At 50.9% G+C, this 10,276-nt stretch overlaps 1 pseudogene; it reads left to right on the top strand.

Moving 5' to 3' along the window:
- The first annotated feature begins 384 nt into the window (after positions 1 to 384).
- Positions 385 to 9,762, top strand: LOC135529222 (RNA-binding protein 25-like; annotated as a pseudogene).
- Positions 9,763 to 10,276: the final 514 nt, after the last annotated feature.

The raw sequence follows: 10,276 nt of genomic DNA, 5'->3' as shown, positions 1-10,276 counted from the left end.
CTGTCTGTTGTGGAGCTCCTAAATGACCAGCCTCCTATATGTGCCTCGTGTGTCTCCTGTCTGCCTCGTGTGTCTCCCTGTCTGCCTCGTGTGTCTCCTGTCTGCCTCGTGTGTCTCCTGTCTGCCTCGTGTGTCTCCTGTCTGCCTCGTGTGTCTCCTGTCTGTCTCGTGTGTCTCCTGTCTGTCTCTCTCTCGTGTGCCTCGTGTCTGTCTCTCTCCTGTCTGTCTGCCTCCTACAATAACAGAAAGGAGAAATGTTGATCAGTGTGTATTGTACCTGTCAAATGGGGACAAGGCACATTCATGACATTTTGTTTTTCTTTATTTTCATTTGTAAAAGTGTGTTGAGACTTTAAATAAATTGTGATTTGATTTTAAACCAAGATGGAGGAGGAGGCAGAGCGGAGGCGGCAGCCCCCAGTGAAGCCGGAGGAGGAGGTGCAGCAGGAGAAACCACACAGGGAGAGGGAGCACCGAGAGAGGAGCACCGAGAGAGGGAGCACCGAGAGAGGGAGCACCGGGAGAGGGAGCACCGAGAGAGGGAGAACCACAGGGACAGGAGAGGAGGAGGAGGAGGAGGGGTGCAGACAGGCCTCCTCCCGAACACCCTCAGTCCCAATCTGACGACGACGTGGAGGATGGAGAGGAGCTTGACGATCGTGGACGGAGACGACTCGTCAGACGCCAGGACACACCCACACCTCAAGCCCACACTGCGGCCAATCACGTCGGCGCCCTCTGTGTCGTCGGGCAGCGGCGGCGCTCACGCCCAACTCCTGGCAACGAGTCTCCATGTGGCATCATCATCCCTCATGAGAACTCTCCCAGACGCCCAGCCCACAGATGAACACCGGCCCAGGATTGGCCTCAGCCTCAAACTGGGTGAGTTAGAACTGGTCTGACTGGGCCGGGTAGAACTGGTCTGACTGGGCCGGGTAGAACTGGTCCGACCGGGCCGGGTAGAACTGGTCCGACCGGCCGGGTAGAACTGGTCTGACTGGGCCGGGTAGAACTGGTCTGACTGGGCCGGGTAGAACTGGTCTGACCGGGCCGGGTGGAACTGGTCTGACTGGGCCGGGTAGAACTGGTCTGACTGGGCCGGGTAGAACTGGTCTGACCGGGCCGGGTAGAACTGGTCTGACTGGGCCGGGGTAGAACTGGTCCGACCGGGCCGGGTAGAACTGGTCTGACTGGGCCGGGTAGAACTGGTCTCACTGGGCCGGGTAGAACTGGTCTCACTGGGCCGGGTAGAACTGGTCTGACTGGGCCGGGTAGAACTGGTCCGACTGGGCCGGGTAGAACTGGTCTGACTGGGCCGGGTAGAACTGGTCTGACCGGGCCGGGTAGAACTGGTCCGACCGGGCCGGGTAGAACTGGTCCGACCGGGCGGGTAGAACTGGTCCGACCGGGCCGGGTAGAACTGGTCCGACCGGGCCGGGTAGAACTGGTCCGACCGGGCCGGGTAGAACTGGTCCGACCGGGCCGGGTAGAACTGGTCCGACCGGGCCGGGTAGAACTGGTCCGACCGGGCCGGGTAGAACTGGTCCGACCGGGCCGGTAGAACTGGTCCGACCCGGGCCGGGTAGAACTGGTCCGACCGGGCCGGGTAGAACTGGTCCGACCGGGCCGGGTAGAACTGGTCCGACCGGGCCGGGTAGAACTGGTCCGACCGGGCCGGGTAGAACTGGTCCGACCGGGCCGGGTAGAACTGGTCCGACCGGGCCGGGTAGAACTGGGCCGGGTAGAACTGGTCTCACTGGGCCGGGTAGAACTGGGCCGGGTAGAACTGGTCCGACTGGGCCGGGTAGAACTGGTCTCACTGGGCCGGGTAGAACTGGGCCGGGTAGAACTGGTCTGACTGGGCCGGGTAGAACTGGTCTGACTGGGCCGGGTAGAACTGGTCTGACTGGGCCGGGTAGAACTGGTCTGACTGGGCCGGGTAGGACTGGTCTGACTGGGCCGGGTAGAACTGTGGGCCGGGTAGAACTGGTCTGACTGGGCGGGTAGAACTGGTCTGACTGGGCCGGGTAGGACTGGTCTGACTGGGCGGGTAGAACTGTGGGCCGGGTAGAACTGGTCTGACTGGGCCGGGTAGAACTGGTCCGACCGGGCCGGGTAGAACTGGTCCGACCGGGCCGGGTAGAACTGGTCCGACCGGGCCGGGTAGAACTGGTCCGACTGGGCCAGACCTGTAGCTGCTGTCAAAGCCTATACTACATTTCTGTACAGCACTTTGAGACATCAGCTGATGTACGAAGGGCTATATAAAATAAATAAATTTGATTTGATCACCATGCGGTAAATTGGTTAATAGACCAATGACAGAGTTCCAAACCTCTCTGCCAATAACAACTAGTTTCCAGTATTCCTCCACCCACTCAGACCACTCCCAGACAGTCCGAGCTAAATTCTTCCTTGAGAAATGGCTCTTTGGTGATTGTAATGGAAATCTATTACAGCAAGGTACTTAATTGATGTATGAATGGGTGTGGGGAGGTCGCAATTGTAAATGAGAACTTGTTCTCAACTAGCCTACTGGGGAGGGGGGAATGGGGTGTGGTGGTGTGTAGGAATGGGGGTGTGGTGGTGTGTCGGAATGGGGGTGTGGTGGGGGGTGGGTGTGGTGGGGGTAGGAATGGGGGTGTGGTGGGGGTAGGAATGGGGGTGTGGGTGGGGGGTAGGAATGGGGGTGTGGTGGAGGGGGGTAGGAATGGGGGTGTGGTGGAGGGGTAGGAATGGGGGTGTGGTGGAGGGGTAGAAATGGGGGTGTGGTGGAGGGGTAGTAGGAATGGGGGTAGGAATGGGGGTGTGGTGGGGGGTAGTAATGGGGGTGTGGTGGGGCGTAGGAATGGGGGTGTTACATCGGCCGATGTAAAAAAATAATATAATAATAATAATATATTTTTTAAAAATGTGTAATAATGACAATTACAACAATACTGAATGAACACTTATTTTAACTTAATATAATACATCGATAAAATCAATTTAGCCTCAAATAAATAATGAAACATGTTCAATTAGGTTTAAATAATGCAGAAACAAAGTGTTGGAGAAGAAAGTAAAAGTGCAATATGTGCCATGTCAGAAAGCTAACGTTTCAGTTCTTTGCTCAGAACATGAGAACATATGAAAGCTGGTGGTTCCTTTTAACATGAGACTTCAATATTCCCAGGTAAGAGGTTTTAGGTTGTAGTTAATATAGGAATTATAGGACTATTTCTCTCTATACCATTTGTATTTCATATTCCTTTGACTATTGGATGTTCTTATAGGCACTTTAGTATTGCCAGTGTAACAGTATAGCTTCCGTCCCTCTCCTCGCTCCTACCTGGCCTCGAACCAGGAACAAATCGACAACAGCCACCCTCGAAGTAGCGTTACCCATGCAGAGCAAGGGGAACAACTACTCCAAGCCTCAGAGCGAGTGACGTTTGAAACGCTATTAGCGCGCTAACTAGCCATTTCACTTTGGTTACACCAGCCTCATCTCGGGAGTTGATAGGCTTGAAGTCATAAACTGCGCAATGCTTGACGCACAACGAAGATCTGCTGGCAAAACACACTAAAGTGCTGTTTGAATGAATGTTTACAGCGCCTGCTTCTGCCTACCACCGCTCAGTCAGATACTTAGAAACTTGTATGCTCAGTCAGATTATGTTTTATTTATTTTTATTTTTATTTTTTTTATTTCACCTTTATTTAACCAGGTAGGCTAGTTGAGAACAAGTTCTCATTTACAATATGCAACTCAGGACACGCTAGTTAAATCTAGTAATGTCATCAACCATGTGTAGTTAACTAGTGATTATGATTGTTTTTTTATAAGATAAATTTAATGCTAGCTAGCAACTTACCTTGGCTTACTGCGTTCGCTTAACTTCATGCAACGAGCAATCCCAGATCCGGGGATCCTATTTATAGCCTCAAGCTCATTAGCATAACGCAACGTTAACTATTCATGAAAATCGCAAATAAAATGAAATAAATATATTTGCTTTCAAGCTTAGACTTTTTGTTAACAACACTGTCATCTCAGATTTTCAAAATATGCTTTTCAACCATAGCTAAACAAGCATTTGTGTAAGAGTATTGATAGCTAGCATAGCTATAAGCCTAGAATTCAGCCAGCAACATTTTCACAAAAAGAAGAAAAGCATTCAAATAAAATCATTTACCTTTGAAGAACTTGCAAGTTCAAATCCCTGAGCTGACAAGGTACAAATCTGTTGTTCTGCCCCTGAACAGGCAGTTAACCCACTGTTCCTAGGCCGTCATTGAACATAAGAATTTGTTCTTAACTGACTTGCCTGGTTAAATAAAGGTAAAATAAATAAAACAACTTCTACAGAGTTGCACAAAACTGTCGTACTGCCAACTGATAGTTTCTCCACAAAGAGCCAAAGGAGCGGTCTTTTTCCCCTCCTTCCCCCGACCACTGATGCCAAAGTGTCAACGCACGGTGATTCATTTCGCCACAATTGTATATGTGGGGTACAGAGATGAGGTAGTCATTCAAAAATCATGTCAAACACACTTATTGCATACGCTGTCCATGCTCCAACTTAGTGATCACATTAAGGAGATTTCTACTCCTGAATTTATTTAGGCTTTTGCCATAACAAAAGGGGTTGAATACTTATTGACTCAAAACATTTAAAACTTTTCATTTGTAAAGTATTTCTGAAAACATAATTCGACTTTGACGTTATGGGGTTGTGTCTGTGTGTGTGTGTGTGTGTCCCGATCTTTAATTTCAAGCTGTAACACAACAAAATGTGGAAAAAGTCAAGTGGTGTGACAACTTTCTGAAGAAGTTGAACATTTTATGTTAAAGGGGATACATCACTTTTCTTCTAATAGATTTAAAAGTTAATAGTTGTCATCTTCATTTCTCAGCCGGGCTTTATCGATTTGGCCCTTCATTCACTATAACACACTTTCATTCCCGTCTCTCTCTCTCTCTCTCGCTCTCCTTCCCTCTCTCTCTCTCCCTCTTCCCTCTCTCTCTCTCGCTCTCCTTCCCTCTCTCTCTCTCGCTCTCCTTCCCTCTCTCTCTCTCTCCTCCTCGCTCCTCCTTCCCCCTCTCTCTCTCTCTCGCTCTCCTTCCCTCTCTCTCGCTCTCCTTCCCTCTCTCTCTCTCGCTCTCCTTCCCTCTCTCTCGCTCCGCTCTCCTTCCCTCTCTCGCTCTCGCTCTCCTTCCCTCTCTCGCTCTCGCTCTCCTTCCCTTCTCGCTCCGCTCTCCTTCCCTCTCTCGCTCGCTCTCCTTCCCTCTCGCTCCTCGCTCTCCTTCCCTCTCTCGCTCTCGCTCTCCTTCCCTCTCTCGCTCTCGCTCTCCTTCCCTCTCGCTCTCCTTCCCGCTCTCGCTCTCCTTCCCTCTCTCGCTCTTGCTCTCCTTCCCTCTCGCTCTCGCTCTCCTTCCCGCTCTCGCTCTCCTTCCCTCGCTCTCGCTCTCCTTCCTCTCTCGCTCTCGCTCTCCTTCCCGCTCTCGCTCTCCTTCCCCTCTCTCGCTCTCCTTCCCTCTCTCGCTCTCCTTCCCTCTCTCGCTCTCCTTCCCTCGCTCTCCTTCCCTCTCTCGCTCTCCTTCCCTCTCTCGCTCTCCTTCCTCTCTCGCTCTCCTTCCCTCTCTCGCTCTCCTTCCCCCTCTCGCTCTCCTTCCTCTCTCGCTCTCCTTCCTCTCTCGCTCTCCTTCCCTCTCCTCCTCTCCTTCCCTCTCTCGCTCTCCTTCCCTCTCTCGCTCTCCTTCCTCTCTCCCTCTCGCTCTCCTTCCCTCTCTCGCTCTCCTTCCCTCTCTCTCTCGCTCTCCTTCCCTCTCTCTCTCGCTCTCCTTCCCTCTCTCGCTCCTTTCCCTCTCTCTCTCGCTCTCCTTCCCTCTCTCTCTCGCTCTCCTTCCTTCTCTCTCTCGCTCTCCTTCCCTCTCTCTCTCGCTCTCCTTCCCTCTCTCTCTCGCTCTCCTTCCCTCTCTCGCTCGCTCTCCTTCCCTCTCTCTCTCGCTCTCCTTCCCTCTCTCTCTCGCTCTCCTTCCCTCTCTCGCTCGCTCTCCTTCCCTCTCTCGCTCGCTCTCCTTCCCTCTCTCGCTCGCTCTCCTTCCCTCTCTCGCCGCTCTCCTCCCTTCTCCTCGCTCTCCTTCCCTCTCTCGCTCTCCTTCTCCTTCTCGCTCTCCTTCCCTCTCTCTCTCGCTCCTCCTCTCTCTCTTTCGCTCTCCTTCCCTCTCGCTCTCCTTCCCTCTCTCGCTCTCCTTCCCTCTCTCGCTCTCCTTCTCTCTCTCGCTCCCTTCTCTCTCTCTTCGCTTCTCCTTCCCTCTCGCTCTCCTTCCCTCTCGCTCTCCTTCCCTCTCTCGCTCTCCTTTCCTCTCGCTCTCCTTCCCTCTCCTCTCCTCTCGCTCTCCTTCCCTCTCTCTCTCTCTCGCTTCTCCTTCTCTCTCGCTCTCCTCCTTCCCTCTCTCTCGCTCTCCCTTCTCTCTCTTTCGCTCTCCTTCCCTCTCGCTCTCCTTCCCTCTCGCTCTCCTTTCCTCCTCGCTCTCCTTCCTTCTCGCTCTCCTTCCCTCTCGCTCTCCTTCCTCTCACTCTCCTTCCCTCTCGCTCTCCTTCCCTCCTCGCGCTCTCCTTCCCTCTCGCTCTCCTTCCCTCCTCGCTTTCCTTCCCTCTCGCTCTCCTTCCCTCTCGCTCTCTCCTTCCCTCTCTCTCTCTCGCTCTCCTTCCCTCTCTCTCTCGCTCTCCTTCTCTCTCTCTTTCGCTCTCCTTCCCTCTCGCTCTCCTTCCCTCTCTCGCTCTCCTTTCCTCTCGCTCTCCTTCCCTCTCGCTCTCCTTCCCTCTCGCTCTCCTTCCCTCTCGCTCTCCTTCCCTCTCGCTCTCCTTCCCTCTCGCTCTCCTTCCCTCTCGCTCTCCTTCCCTCTCGCTCTCCCTTCCCTCTCGCTCTCCTTCCCTCTCGCTCTCGCTCTCCTTCCTCCTCGCTCTCCTTCCTTCCCGCTCTCCTTCCTTCCCGCTCTCGCTCTCTCTCCTTCCCTCTCTCGCTCTCTCTCCTTCCCTCTCTCGCTCTCTCTCCTTCCCTCTCTCGCTCGCTCTCCTTCCCTCTCTCGCTCGCTCGCTTCTCCTTCCCTCTCTCTCTCTCTCTCCTTCCCTAAATCGCTCTCTCTCCTTCCCCAGTATAACCCACTGTTTCTCTCTTGTTCCCCCTCTCCCGTCCCCAGGAGCCGGCGCCAGCCCCAGCCATCAGATCCACACGGGAGTAAACGTAAGAAGCTGGCCAACGTCGACAGCGTCTTCAACAAGTTCGGAGAGGAGGAGGCCGACGAGCGCCTCGTAAACGTAAGCTGGTTCCGCTGGACTACGGTGAGGATGATAAGAGCTTGGGTCTGGACGGGGCCGAGGTACCTGGAGGGAAGGGAGGACAAAACACCGAGGAGAAACGGAAACACATCAGGAGTCTCATTGAGAAGATCCCGACGGCCAGACCGGATCTGTTCAACTACCCTCTGGACTGGACTGCTGTGGACTCGGTAAGGATGACGAGGGGTTGTGGAGAGACTATAGGACCTGGTCTTATGGATAGATTACTGAGATTTACATCAAACAGACTGCTGTGGACTCATTAAGGATGAGCTCTTCTAGCTTGGTCCCTGATCTGTTTTTCATTTAAACTCCCAATAGATGATAGCACAAACAGACTGGTACCCAGGCTAGAGCTCTCTTCTCTAAATATAGAGGATGGATTCTAACTCCTAAACTCCTAAACTTGAAATAGGGTTAATTATCAGGTATTCTATTGAATTATTGAGTGCTGTGGTTTAGTGTGTCTACACCAGAGGGTAGTGGGGTATCTGTAGGAGGAAGGTATATAGTGTGTGCAATTAAGCTTGGGATGTAGTGAGTGTTAGAGAGGACGATCACATGTGGCATGCATTGATAAGGGGAGAGAGTCGTGGATTAGTGATGAAGAGGGGCGGGTCGAGGTCAGGTCAAGTTTAAGGGAGAAGGAACAGATTGTTGTCCGTATCAACTTTAGTTTCCTGCCTAGCAATAAAGATGCAATGTTTAGCGAGGAGGAGACTCCACCCGAAGTGGGGGACATATACCACCACTATTGTAAACATGTTTTTGTCGACTCAGCTTGTTCGATAGAGAAGTAGAACCTGAATGTTGTGTTATAATCTCTATTAGCTTTGTAGGAGTGGATTTATACTTAGTCGTCTCGAGGTCTGGAATAAAATGTCTCGTTTCGTTTTTAAAATGTCTCGTTTTGTAAATTAAGAGTTCGGATGCAGTCGGAATGAGCCTCTTTTCATTTTGTAGTTTTTTGTCCATCTTGTCCCGGGAATCTTGTTGGAGATGTGCTCTCTTCCTTTTACATTTCTGAGGCGCCGCGGCTAACCGTTTAATCGCGCGGTATGAATTTGGCCGTGTGTGTGTATTTATATTTAAAAGTTGTCGGAGTTGGGACTGCCGTTCCCGTGTCTCTTTAAAACACCAAATCTGCCACCTTTTGTTCTTCCCCTCAGACTCTGATGGACCGTCGCATCAGACCGTGGATCAACAAGAAGATTATAGAATACATCGGAGAGGAGGAAGCTACACTAGTCGACTTTGTCTGTTCGAAGGTGAGTCGTCTTTCTGCACTAACTGTAATCGGCTCAGAGAGTCTGTTAAATGACTCACTGGATAAGAGAGTCTGTTAAATGACTCACTGGATAAGAGAGTCTGTTAAATGACTCACTACTGTAGTGGCTCTGGATCAGAGAGTCTGTTAAATGACTCACTACTGTAGTGGCTCTGGATCAGAGAGTCTGCTAAATGACTCACTACTGTAGTGGCTCTGGATCAGAGAGTCTGCTAAATGACTCACTACTGTAGTGGCTCTGGATCAGAGAGTCTGTTAAATGACTCACTACTGTAGTGGCTCTGGATCAGAGAGTCTGTTAAATGACTCACTACTGTAGTGGCTCTGGATCAGAGAGTCTGTTAAATGACTCACTACTGTAGTGGCTGTGGATCAGAGAGTCTGTTAAATGACTCACTACTGTAGTGGCTATGGATCAGAGAGTCTGCTAAATGACTCACTACTGTAGTGGCTCTGGATCAGAGAGTCTGCTAAATGACTCACTGCTGTACTGGTCTTGTCTCACGGTGTGATGTCTATGTTATCTCCCGAAGGTCATGTCTCACGGCACACCGCAGGGGATCTTGGATGATGTTGCCATGGTGAGTAGATCATTAGCCAATCATTACACAACTGGAACGATCTTCAAGGCTGAACCAGTAATAGTAATCGTATGTTCACACGCAGGAGCTACTTCTAGCTTGTTCCACTCGCTCAGACTTTCTACGACTGGGATGTGCCGTTGTCTCACCTCAGTTATTTTTAAGATGACTGCACTCGACTGTTAGTCGCTCTGGATAAGAGTCTGCTGAAGGACTAACGTGAAATGTAAAAATGATATGTAAATCCTACATTTGAGTGTTGGTTATAAAAGCGTTAAGAGACAAGATCACTAACTAACTGACTGACTGACTGAATGATGTATTGTACCTGCAGGTTCTGGACGAAGAGGCCGAGGTGTTCATAGTTAAAATGTGGAGGCTGTTGATCTACGAAACGGAGGCCAAGAAGATTGGTCTGGGGAAATGAAGACTAGTACTACTACAGTACTACTATCTAGTACTACTACAGTACTACTATCTAGTACTACTACAGTACTACTATCTAGTACTACTACAGTACTACTATCTAGTACTACTACAGTACTACTATCTAGTACTACTACAGTACCACTATCTATCTAGTACTACTACAGTACTACTATCTAGTACTACTACAGTACTACTATCTAGTACTACTACAGTACTACTATCTAGTACTACTACAGTACTACTATCTAGTACTACTACAGTACTACTATCTAGTACTACTACAGTACTACTATCTAGTACTACTACAGTACTACTATCTAGTACTACTACAGTATTACTGCTGTCAGGGACAGTTTTTTCCCTCTGGCTTCATGTGTCTTTATGTCTCTGACTGATTGACTGATCACACGAACACCTCTCACTCACTAGGGTGTCGAAACTATGAACATGGGCCTGTTACCAGTCCTCAACCACCCTCTACCGCTCCCACACCCCTCTCTACGCTCCCACACCCCTCTCTACGCTCCCACACCCCTCTCTACGCTCCCACACCCCCTCTCTACGCTCCCCAACCCCCACTCTATCCCTCCCCAACCCCCCTCTACTACGCACCTCCACCATGCACCAAACCCCCCTACCATGCACCAAAC

This window comes from Oncorhynchus masou, unplaced genomic scaffold (genome assembly GCF_036934945.1).
Source record: "Oncorhynchus masou masou isolate Uvic2021 unplaced genomic scaffold, UVic_Omas_1.1 unplaced_scaffold_1122, whole genome shotgun sequence".
Classification (NCBI taxonomy): domain Eukaryota; kingdom Metazoa; phylum Chordata; class Actinopteri; order Salmoniformes; family Salmonidae; genus Oncorhynchus; species Oncorhynchus masou.
The sequence above is the reverse complement of the archived record's forward strand: the minus strand, read 5'-3'. Positions and strand labels throughout refer to the sequence as shown.